This window comes from Austrofundulus limnaeus, unplaced genomic scaffold (assembly GCF_001266775.1).
Source record: "Austrofundulus limnaeus strain Quisiro unplaced genomic scaffold, Austrofundulus_limnaeus-1.0 Scaffold57, whole genome shotgun sequence".
NCBI classification, from domain to species: domain Eukaryota; kingdom Metazoa; phylum Chordata; class Actinopteri; order Cyprinodontiformes; family Rivulidae; genus Austrofundulus; species Austrofundulus limnaeus.
In genome coordinates this window covers 819,841-830,324 of record NW_013952459.1, presented here as the reverse complement: position 1 = coordinate 830,324, position 10,484 = coordinate 819,841, and the positions used below count along the sequence as shown (strand labels likewise).

At 41.6% G+C, this 10,484-nt stretch overlaps 1 protein-coding gene across 4 annotated transcripts in view; it reads left to right on the top strand.

Moving 5' to 3' along the window:
• Positions 1-38: 38 nt before the first annotated feature.
• Positions 39-10,484, top strand: part of znf462 (zinc finger protein 462) — a 50,868-nt gene continuing 40,422 nt past the window's right edge. For 2 of the 4 annotated variants that reach the window (XM_014009361.1, XM_014009358.1), the window contains exon 1: positions 39-588. The gene's annotated coding sequence lies outside the window, so the exon portion shown is untranslated. Of the gene's footprint in view, positions 589-610; positions 1,207-1,316; positions 1,449-10,484 lie in introns of those variants that run through there. The other 2 variants (XM_014009359.1, XM_014009360.1) reach the window with 2 other exon arrangements.

Genomic DNA, 10,484 nt, shown 5'->3' with positions numbered 1-10,484 from the left:
ATCTATCTATCTATCTATCTATCTATCTATCTATCTATCTATCTATCTATCTATCTATCTATCTATCTATCTATCTATCTATCTATCTATCTATCATCTATCTGTGGTGTGGAGCTGCAGCATCACCTCCAAAGTGAACTGCAGATAACCTCATGACGTGGCACACATAGTATTGAAGCCTATATAAAATTCACGGCGGCTGCATGGATCTGCTGGTGCTCTGAGCCGCCGTCAAGGCTTTGCAGATCATCTGACTTCAGTCCAGATGAAGGATGAGCTTCTCGGGCGCACGCATTGTCCATCCAGCTGATGCTCCCTCCTCGTCTCATCGCAAACTCTTGTGCACCCTCTGGTGCTTGCTAGTCTCCCAAACTTCTTTGTGTAGAGCCTGCCTTGCAGATTGTCTTCCTCGTCTGTGTGGTTGCTCATTATTCAGAGACAGACGGATCTCAGGTCATCTGCAGCTGCAGCGAAGGAGAAGCAGGAAAGATGGCGATCATCCATTAGACCGACCCGGGGGTGCACGCATGAAATACGAGGACAACTTTTTTTTTTTTGGGAGGAACGCTCGAGGAGAAGATTGTACCAGTGAGTGTGTTTCTTTTTATGTTTTTGCACCACGTATATGTCCAGTTTCGGCTGAAGGTCCGCGAGAACGTCGCTATGGTAGATCATGGGATATAATTTGGAGAGCGCCTCGTGAGTGACCTGGAAGGCTCGGCTGTTTTAGTCTAGGTCCAGACGAGGAAGTCGGGGCGAGATTTTTTTTATTTTTTCAGTTTAAGCCCCTAAGAAGTAGCCCCAGCAGAAAAGTCAAGTGGTTCTTCTCGCTTCCCAGTTTATATCCTTTAAAAAAAAAAAAAAAGCCCAACCGCTTCCTCCTCGACATGTATGTCGCCCTTCGGTTTGTTGTCAGAATGACACAAGGAAATGGACGGTGGCGGAGCTAAAAGGAGGCTCGTGCTCGAGCCAGGGGGAATTAGTGGCCGCGGCCGAAGCGTTAGCTTCACGGAGGAGCCGTGTAGCACGGGCTGCTCTTCAGCCAGACTCCATTAGCGACACACAGGAGCTGTCCCACACACACTCACCATGAGAGAAAGCCATGTCCAGTGTGAGGAACCTTCTCTCATTTTGTTACAGAAACCTTATCTGCTGCTAGCTATTGTCTTCTCCACAGACACTGGAGCTAGGATCACCCCCCAAAAGGTCGGGAAATGATTATAAACCCGCATTTTGGTTATATTTATTGATATATCCGTGTTTCTATAAAAAAAAAGCTTATTTTTTGTTGCTCTTGGTGCTTATCGCATTGTTCTGTGTTGCTGTCACTCACTGGTTTCCAGTCAGGTGTGTCACAAGCTTCACCATAAAATGGAGGAAAGCAGATGAGTCTCCAAGGAGAGCCCTGGAGGAGTCAGCCAGCCAGGATTCCTCACGCCAGAACAAAGGTTGTGTTCAAGAGAGGGGGAGAGGGAGAAGAAGAAGAGAAAAAACGGCCACCTCTTCCTCCTTCTTCTCCTTCTTCTGCTGCTTTTTCTCCTCTTTCAGCTCTGAAGTTTATTCTGCTGAAGGAAGCAGAGGAACTCTTTTAAAAAAAAGTCAGCAGAGATCCCTTTAGTGGTGTTTTCAGGGTTAACCTTTTGGTTTTAAATTGAGCTTTGTTATTAAAAAAAAACATTTTAAATATGTTTGGATTTTGAATGAAAGATCTGCAGATGAAGCATTTTCTTTCATTCAATCTGCTGATGGTGGAGACCTGAAGAACATGGGGATAAGATAGGGATTATAATGCAGAACAGTGCAGTGTGTGTGTTTTTTTTGCCCATGCAGGTAGTTAATGTTCAACAAAGTGGTGACAACATGCACACACATCTGTTTGTTGTGTGTGTGTGTGTGTGTGTGTGTGTGTGTGTGTGTGTGTGGGTGAAGCAATGACTGTTGCAGACAGTTTCTTATAGGAAGTTCTCATGATGGTTCTTGCTTCATTTTGAAGGCGTTTTCAGCCATCTGCACCCTTTAGTGGTCTTACTTGTTTTTAAAAACTCGTTTAAACCAGATTGGTGGACATATGGGCTGAGCTCTTATGTGTTATTACATGATTATCCTTCCTTTTTTTGTTTATTTGTAATTGAAGGCACTTTAAGTTATTACAGATTAGGTTGACTTCCCTTTAATAATGTTCTGAAGGTGTGCAGCCTACTGGGGAAGTGAAGGAGGTGTGTTTGCTAGCTGCTGGTGCTGTGTGTGTGTGTGTTCCTGTGCTCTGCAGTTCCCCCTGGCCACTGTGTGAAATCTTGCTGACAAGGAGAGTGTGAGCTTGACACACTGTGCTGCGACAATGCCGGGGCTGAGAAGAGCAATCAAAATGGTGGCGACGCTCTTTCCTTCCCCGGCGTGGCGGCCAGGCAGGGCAGACAGGTTCTCCAGGAGGAGCTGCTAGAGGACAAGCGGACAGGAATCTGCTGCGCTCGGCACATTTGCCTGGCGGCCGGGGGGGTCTCTGGTCTGCCGGATGATGTGCAAACGAGTTGAGGGATTGTTTTAAAAACCTTGTGAGCGATTGAGATGTTTCGGTGCGTCTCCGCCGATTGTCTCTGTTTGCGCTTCCAGCGCTGGCATTAACTTTCACAAGTCCTCAACACATTCTGTTTTTTTTTTTTTCGACATGAGCAGGTGATTGGTCCTCTGAGGCCCCTAAGCTCTGCTGGGTTTTCAGTTTCTTGGTGTGGAGTTTGCATGTTCTCTTGGTGCATGGGTGGGTTTATTTATGCAGGTACTCTGGTTCTCTCTTCCCACCACTGACTAAAAACATTCATATAAGGGTGAATGGTTTATCTGTATGTGGCTCTGTTCAGGGTGTACCCAGGGCTATTATAGTTGATTAAAACTAAATAACAAAAACTGAAATAATAAAACAAAACATTTTAGTTTACTAAAATAAATATTAACTTTAATAAACTGAAAAAAACAATAACCAAAACTGTATAATCTTTTTACAAAACTAAATAAAACTAACTAAAATTATAGCTACAATATCCTTAGCTTTAGTGTTTGTCGATTTATCTTGAGCCATGTTTTTTTTCTTTTAATTGAGTAGTTTCACATTAGCTGTGGGCAGCTTACAGCACCTCGTGGTCCGTAACATTGTCTGCCAAATGATGACAACAAAAGTTGGGAGAAAGCGACAACGTCCACTTTGGGGTTTCTTTGAATATGATGCTAGACAAATAAAACAAGTGTCTTGTAGTGGAAACAGGTGATAAAACAGGTGGAGTACTTCTCAAGGGAAAAACTGCATGAATCAAACTCACACGAGATGGCTAACTATGACTATCTTGACACGCTAGCTTCTCTCAGTAGCTCCTGTGAAAAACAAACAGGTAGCACCAAGCTTGAGTCAACTATAATCATCATCCTAAAATAATCACCCACATTTTTAGTTGGCTAAATTGAGTTACACAATTATTTTAGGAAGTGTTGCTATAATGGACTACTTTAACTAGTGACCAAATAGCTGTTGGTTAGTGAACTCACAGGAAGATCACAAGCTGGAGGATTCATTGGCAAATGTTTAATCAAACTAAAAAAAAAACTAATACTAGAACTAATAAAAGCTAAACTAAAACTAAGCATTAAAAATGCAATAATAACTAAGAAAAACTAGCAAATCCACTGTAAAAACTAATTAAAACTAACTGAATTAAAAGCAAAAAGTCACAATGAAATAAAACTAAATTATAATGAAAAGTCCAAAACTGTAATAACCTTGGGTTTACCCCACCTCTGGCCAAGTAACTACCAGCTCCCCTCAAACCCTTTCTGTTGTGTAATGTGTTTGGATATACTGTTAACTTTAAACTACAGCTGAAAACGTGAAATAAAAACGTGTCATTCAAATTTGTAGCTATTTTTAGAACCAATTGAACTAAAATGTTTTACATGCTAGATTTATTAATATCACAGTTCAGCGTTACGGTGAGGTGATCTGAGGCAGATGACCTGGATGTTTGTAAGTTATCTGAGGACTCTTAACTAGCAAGCTTGACAGGGAGGACAGAAGATCAAACAAGACAGACCTCTGGGATGGTTTGAGGGCTGGAAGGAAGTGGTCATGAAGCTCATCACTCCCCCTGTTCTGATACCTTTTTGCTTTTTTTTTTCTCACACACACACACAGTGACACACACACACACCGGCTCCCTTTTGTCGCCCCTCCTCCTTCACTCATTCATTCACACTGGGTGATGCACTTCTCCATTCTTCTCTACCTGGGGCAGTGAAGAAGGCCAGGGAGACACACAAAAGCAAATTGAAATGCTCCAGTGAGTGCTTTCTTGATGTGATGCATGGCTCATGAGATGCAGCCTGGCCCTGCTGCTACACTTGCAAGTGTGCTGAAGCACACAGATCCAACAGCAGTGGCCATGGCACTACAGCTAAAAACAAACAAACAAAAAAAATAAAATCCTTCCTTCTGTCTCTTGCACTTCACTGACTTGGGAAGCCTAAAAACCCACATTTTGTTTAGACCGTGTGAAATCTCTGCAAATGTGTTATTGTTCTTGTTTAAACATAAATTTGACCTTATCTGATGATCTAAAATGCACCATCGTGTCTGGGTTTTACGTGGAACAAGGAAGTGGCCTCATCGAGGTGTCATTCCTGTTTCTGTTGTCAGTTGCCACGTTACACTGCTGCAGAACTGGTTCCTCCTCTTTGCTTTCCATCAGAACATCAGCAGCTGAACACAGCGTTTTCACCTCGTGAAAAAAAAAAGAGTTCAGCAAAGCTCACAATTGTGTCTCCTTTTAGTAAACTCACATCATTATGGGAATAGTTTTCTATAAAGTGGCCACGTTAATGAGGGAGATGAATTATCTCAAGGATTTCCAAATCAGCTTTTTTGAAGTCCTTCTGCAGTGAGACTCTGTGAACCTTCTCTCTGTCAGCCTCGAGCTGCATGTGGTGGGGAGGAGGAGGGGAAAGTCTGAATTCTTTGGAGACGCCCGTTCCTTAGGCAGTGTGGTGCCACTGGACAAGGCCTTCATTGAGCAGGAACAGGAGTGGTCTTGTAGAAGGCATCCACACATGCTTGACCTCTGAAACAACAGAGCTGTCCAACCACCATTAAAAATTTAAGAACTTGGAAAGGAGGTCTCGGTGGTAAGTTAATATTGATGGGTCTCTCATCTTTCCTTTCTCAGACCTGTTGAGTTGCCTCAAGAGGTCAGTTTGGTGGATCAGGAGAAGAAGCTCGCCTCTTCTCATTAAGAAAAAAAGGCTGTAGCTTCAAAAGACAGCTGCAGTAGAGTTTTACCAAATGTTTACCTGAGCGTAATCTTCTGAGTTTCAATTCTGAGCTCGTTTCTTTCGGTTTTTCCTCATTCTCTCATGGTTGCTCTGAAAGCCTCCATCCTGATGAGCTTGAAATCTCACCCACCTCCTGTAACTGAAGGAACTGCCATGTCAGGCTTACAAGGAAGTCAGCAATGCAGTGTTTTCTGGCACTGACTTATAAAAAACAAACAACCTTGCAGCCTTTTTCTTGCAAGGGGAAAGGGAGCAGTTGAAGGATGTAGATCCAGCAGATGACATTTTGATAATGGGAGGCTTCAAAGGAATAAAACATTGCTTTGGATGAGGAACATTTTAGTGGCGATGGAAGACTTATTGTTGTCAATTACTGCAACTTGATTAGACACATTCAGTAAATGAGATGACCTTGAAGCTCAGTTCAGCGTGGTGTGTTTGTTTTCTGGGATAAAACCAGAGTACATCCGAGACAGCATCAGTTTGATTTGTGTCAGGAAATGGTTTCCTAGGAGAAATGAACTTCAAGGCTATATGGAATGTAGGGTTTCCTGAAGTAATTGTCCTTGTGGAAAAAAAACACTACCTGGTTTCTCTCCGAGAGCTGTCCTTCACTCGTTTGTCTCCATGCAGCAGTTTTTGTTCTTTCCAGTCTTAGAAGCCGATGCGTTTTAGATTCGGGAGCTCTGACTCAGCTCACATGTCTGACGTGTGTTGTCTGTTTTGCTTCAAATATATATGCTTTAGCCTACTTTTGCACACTAATATTTTTTTTTCCTCCAGACTTTCTCTTTTTAAGCTCAAGAGAAGAAACCTCTAGAGAAAACCAAATATATCTACATATTCCTTCTCTTCTTAAATTGTAAAAATAAGCATGCCTGAAGCTATTAATTAAATTTTGCACTTAATCCTTTTTGGGTGAAATATTTAATGGTGTTGCAAGAGGGGTTGCCCCAATCCTCGTGCTTTCCATGCTTTTTTTCACAGAAGCACCTAAAATAGGATCACGTCAGGTCACCTACATTCTGTGCATTTTTGCCGAACTCTTCTTGAAACACCTGCGCTTCGAAGCACAGCGGCCAGATTTTCACGGCGCTGTTCTCAGCAAAGCCGCAGTCAGAGGTAGCCATCTTTGCTGTGATCAAAAGCCACACACCTCACTTCTGCTTTCTGCAGCCTGCCATGACAGTCTGCAGAGGAACCGGCAGGAGGGGAGGCTGCTCGCTCAGGTCCGCGCTCTTAAAGTTAAACACTTCCATCTGTGTAACAAGATAGCCGAGCGAGCAGCTCCACTCTGCTGAGCAGGACAGTCGAAGACCTTGAGGAGCACAAAATGGTGGATGGTCATGCCACCGATACTCCGGTGTGATTGGCTGCGTCTCCTTGGCCACTGTGGGGCTGGCTGCATGAAATGGAGTCCTCTGTGTGGAGCGTTGGCCCAGCCTCAGCTCTGATGCAGGAGATAATTCTGTCAGCCCCGAGAGGGAGAGATGAGAGAGCAGCCAAGTGAGGTGGCTATAAGAGAAGGCTGAGCAGAAAACTTTTCAATTGCTGCTCTGTTGGTTTTCTTGCACCTCTGTAGCTGTTTTTGATTGGTGTGCTTTAATTAGACATGCAGTAGAGGAAAGAAATGATCAACTGAAATGAAACGGTTTGTGTTTTTGGTTTAGTTAAAAAAAAACTGGTATATTCATTATCTAAGCTTCACACCCAAGAGGATTTTAGTGTGATTCACCAGCCCCTTGTTTTGCAGTTTGGTGAACATTTCTGCCTTGAAGGGCACGTCATAAATCTACCTCTGAGATTAGTGTCAACATCCAGTTTTGAGCATGTTTCTTTCTTTTTGATGGTTGGTTTTCACCATGACAACCTGAAGACTGTAACCATGCAGAAGATGGCCTGCCTCCCCGTAATCTGCTTGGTCATTATCATCTGTGCAAAAGAGGCCAAATGTTGTTAGTGACTGCTCTGTGCTGCACTCGTCCCCCTTTTTCAGAAGGAACAATCTGAGCCCTTTGCTGAGCACAAAGGCTACCCTTGGAGCAAGGTTACTTGTACCAGAATGGCTGGCTTCTTTCTTTCTTTCTTTCTTTTTCCTGTGCAGCTTTAGAAGAATATGGAATAAGCGAGTTGGATATCTTTGATCGAGAAAGAAATGTTCTGGTTTGCAATGAAAGACTAGAAAGAGGGGATGAGTGCAATGATCTCACTGCATGGGTGATGCCAGGTAACCATCTGCCACAGATAAAGAGGCTGACACAGACTCTGTTTGACTTTGCAGTACAAATGACACATGCGTAGCATATGATCACCTTTTTCTGGTGTCCTGAGAACATGATTCTAACTTGGAGAGTAGACTCGCCAAACTCACGTGTTCCTGTTCTGTTTTTCGATGTGCTTGAAGGCCTCAGTCAGCAGAATGCTTTCAGGTCCAAAGATCAAAATGACTGCACTAGTTCTCTTTCTGTCACAGAGGTGTTGCCTATTCGCACTGCAGATTGCATTAACTAAACTGAAAAAAAAAGATAATGTATCGTAAGTCAAATTTTCAGAACGGGAGTAAACCTACACTCAGTCTGCCTTTTTATGAGGGCATGGTCTTCGCTCTCTTTTACCTCGGATGTTTAAGATTTGTCTTAGACTGCAGTTAAGGGTTGTTTCTTTTTTTAAGTCCTATGTGACACGAGTGAAGGTCAGACAGAAGACAGATCAGCAAAGCTCGCTGGACTGCAACGTCTGAAAGGCTCTGCACCTGTATTTATGGCTCCTTTGAGACAAAGTGGGATCACTGAACTGATCTCCTGAATGTCCACATAAAAAAATCTTGACATTAAAAAAAATTCCTTCTGTAAATCCAAACACTACAGATTACTGTATATCTACACAAAGAATAGGAAAATGTTCAAGCTGCATAAAGGAAGATATGCTCATTCATTCAGATTATAGAGACATCTAAATAAAACAATAGTTACGTTAAGTGATTTTCACAAACACAATGAAATTAGGTCGTTTAAAATGCAGGTTTTGGATATGATTATTGAACAGCAAGGAGCCAAACATCATCAGTTGAGAACCATTAAAATTGTTTAGCAAAATTTTGCAAATAGTGTGTCTAGTTTAGGTCATCTTTCTGTGACGGATGACCAAAAAAGAAAAGGAAAAAAAAAGCGGAAGCGCTAAAGGAAAACCTACCATGAGGCCCACAGCAAAGCTAAAAATATCAGGACTGTGAAGTAGAGTCTGTCTAGGCTAAGCTATGAACGGAGCACAGTTTCTATGTGCTCTGCAAACTTCAAGCCTTTTCTCAGAGGCAATCGTTTTTAATTTTGCTACCGTGTGGTAAACTCCCATGACATAGTAGAAATCAAGATAAGATGATTTGATCCCTATTTTTAAATATGGAGCAATGGGACACAGATCACAGGTCAAAACTTAAACTGCAGCTGTTGAGTTGTTTCAGGGAGAGAACTAGCTTGATTAGATTAATGTCCTAAATCCACATTTCCAGAGTTGATAAGTTCTTCAGCTTCTACAGAGAGCTTTCTGCTCTAATAGGTCAGACATTTTCAGTTTGTCTGCTTAGGAATCTGGAAATGATTTAAAAGTTTAATAAATGATACCACCATTTGTTTGTCTGAACCATAGCAAAGAATTGTCTGTGTGCTATTATCTCAGACTTGCTAAGCTCTCATTAGCTATAAAACCAGACCAGCTGTAACAACAGATCTGATTATTTCACGAGTTGAACCTTTGACCCGTATGAGGAAGCTTGAGTAATGTCACCTTCCGAAGTTGAAAGGATGAATTGAAAAAAAAGATTTGCATGTTGTCAGAGTTCTGCATTGTAGATAATGAAGTATGTGAAGTGTGTTTGTTGCCTCCCGAAGCATGTTTGATGCTATCAGCTTTTGACCCACTTCTTAAAACCTGCAGAGGTACATGACCTCAGCTGATCCTGTTTAAAGTATTGAACACTGGAAACAAGAAAACGTTAAAGAGCACATATCATGCAAAATCCATTTTTAGCCATTAAATTCATTTTGTTGTTGTACAGGAGTTCAAAAATATTTAATTTAGTCTTTCCTGGTGCTGCAAAGATATCTGTAAATTCTTTTTGGGACTTATTTTTGCGTTCAATTTCTTCTATTTTCTAAGATGTTTTGTGAACTATTACGTGTAATTATTGGCGATGGAACTGCCAAATAAGGTCTGTATTTACCAACCACTATTTGGTTGTCTTAATTCTCCTCTTACTCTGGGTCAGACAAGGCTGGATGGACAAATCTTCCCTTGTTGACATTTTAATTAATATAAATGAAATATTTCTGTGCCAGACCAAAGCATTGCAGTTCCATTTTATATAGACCCTAACTGAATGGTTTAAATGTGAAAAAGAAGTATTTAATTCATCATATGTCTACTTTAAATAGCAAGTTTCATCAAACGTATTAGTTTTGATCAAATTCAGATTATTGTCTCTGGTTTCTTTTAACAGTTAAAGGGGCAATATCAAGTAAAATCAACTTTTTGAGCTTTATATCATGTTACACACACATTATCACATTATCTTCTCATCAAAAATATGCCCAGAGTTTTGCTTTGACTCATTTATGCATGTTTGAGAAGTCCTGTATTATCCCGAGGCAGTCATGCATGACAACAAAAACGGCTGGTTGGCCCTAAAACCGCTTTCTAGGTGCAGCTCCTCCTCTGGGGTGTGTCTCTAAGCCGAGCTTCCTCATCAAAGAGCATGCCTCCTACGTGACTCCTGTGGGCTGTCGGTAGCAACAACTAACAAACAAATACCTGGTGAAACCGTGTGTCTGTTGAGCTCGTAATACTAACTACTTCTCACTCCAGTCCTTTTTGGATTAAAAAATGCCTTTGAAGAAATGTGTTTTCGGATGCCAGGGAGACTACCGTATTTTAAAGCTTCACAACGATGACAGAGTTGGACTTCAATTTTGAAAGTAACCCTCTGATGTAAAATATATATACAGTGGTTTGCAAAAGTATTCATACCCCTTGAACTTTTCCATATTTTGTCACATTACAACCACAAACATAAATATATTTCACTGGAATTTAATGTGAAAGACCAACACAAAGTGGTATACAATTGCCTGTTTTGTTACTGCTTACAAAAAACAAGCCCATATGGATGTGACAGATCC